Source organism: Phalaenopsis equestris, unplaced genomic scaffold (assembly GCF_001263595.1).
Source record: "Phalaenopsis equestris unplaced genomic scaffold, ASM126359v1 Scaffold000002, whole genome shotgun sequence".
NCBI lineage: Eukaryota > Viridiplantae > Streptophyta > Magnoliopsida > Asparagales > Orchidaceae > Phalaenopsis > Phalaenopsis equestris.
The window spans coordinates 64,311,648-64,313,312 of record NW_018164444.1 but is presented as its reverse complement, the minus strand read 5'-3'; positions in this window follow the sequence as shown (position 1 = coordinate 64,313,312).

Genomic DNA, 1,665 nt, shown 5'->3' with positions numbered 1-1,665 from the left:
TTTCGGGTTATGCCATCCATGACACAATCATTTTTTGGGCCCCTGCCTCCATGACACGTCCATCTTTTCGGATCATTCTACCGAATATCACCTATCTACGTGTCGCCATCCACTCATGGATTTAAGGGACTCACTGTCTCCCAGGTGGATCTCTGTAGCTTCCAAAGTGGTGAGATTCCCTTTGTTGAAATAACCATCCTTTGCTGCCCCATCTATCGATTATCACTATAAAGCAAGCTGAACTCCTTTATTGAGAGTATTCTCGGGTATTGCTAGAGATGCCATTAACCAAAGAGGTATGTTCCTTTGGGAGCGCTCTTGACCCCAAAACAATAAGTGTTCATTTTGGTTCTCTGATTTGGGTAGCTTACATAAGGATTTTTTTGTGGATATTGGATTCAAAGTATTTTGAACTTATCTTGTTCAAACGTATATTCTAGATCTATCACACGAGGATTACCCCTATATTAGAACTTCATGTTTCTTTTTAATTGTTCGTCTATCTCTTGTCGTATATCTTTTCCCTTTGGTTCCTCTTCTCTTCAGATCGCTTATACGATCCAGGAGGGAGTTTTATTCAAATGGGGAATCATACGACGATACAAAATAGACAAGCTGACGAATCCAAGGTTAAAAAGAACCAAAAAACAACAAATTAAAACACTTGACCTTCCTCTCAAGCAGGGACCTCTTACTTTACATGCCTATTATGATTCCAGGCGGGCAAGCGACACATTGTACTACCACTCCATCACATGATATTGTTCATTTTTGGGCCCTTAACCTGATTTTTTGGTACGTCAAAAAGCAGCCTACCATTGCTCGCTCCTCCACAAAAGTTGAATACATAGCAATATCTTGAGGAGCGACAGACGTCATCTAGCTTCATCGTCTCCTCCATAACTTTCATAATTCTACAAATACAATTGTCATCATATTTTGTGATAACGCTTCCATCATGGCAATTATTGCTCACAACCCCCTCTATCCTCCTAAAATAAGTACATCAAAATCAATTATCACTTTATTCATGAATATATTCTCTCCAAGGAAATTTCTCTAGTGTACATTTCAACAAAATATCAATCTGCTAACATCTTCATCAAAGCACTACCAACTCTAAGGTTTCACTAACTTCGAGCTCTCTTAACTCTATGTGAATCCGTCATCAACTCCCCGAAGAGGGAGTGATAAAGATGCACCTGCAACTCAACATCCTTTTACTCTCCATCTCTCCATCTCAACCATAGAAAAAAATATAACCTCCCAGATTGATCACAGTCGTTCATTATGATTCAGATCATCTTCTTTTCAGTTTATTTCAGGTTTTGTCGTCTGTTCACTTTGAGTTGCTCTAACACAACATTTCCAGAACTAATGTATTGGCAGCCTTCTAGGTTTTCCATCCCTTCTTCTTCGTTTCTACCTCTCTGCCTGTGTACTGTTCGTTGCCTTCCTTTCAAGTCGAAGATAGAAGACCTCGGAACTGTAGACCTTAGTGAGATATAAGAGTTTGCAAAATGCACTAATTTGACATTGCATATTTCAAAACGACGTCCCGAATATCGCCATAAATAGTGTTGCAACACAGCATGAAGATATACTGCAACACCAACGCTGCATCAAACATACCCATATGCTCTATCATTTCCCTTTGGATATGAT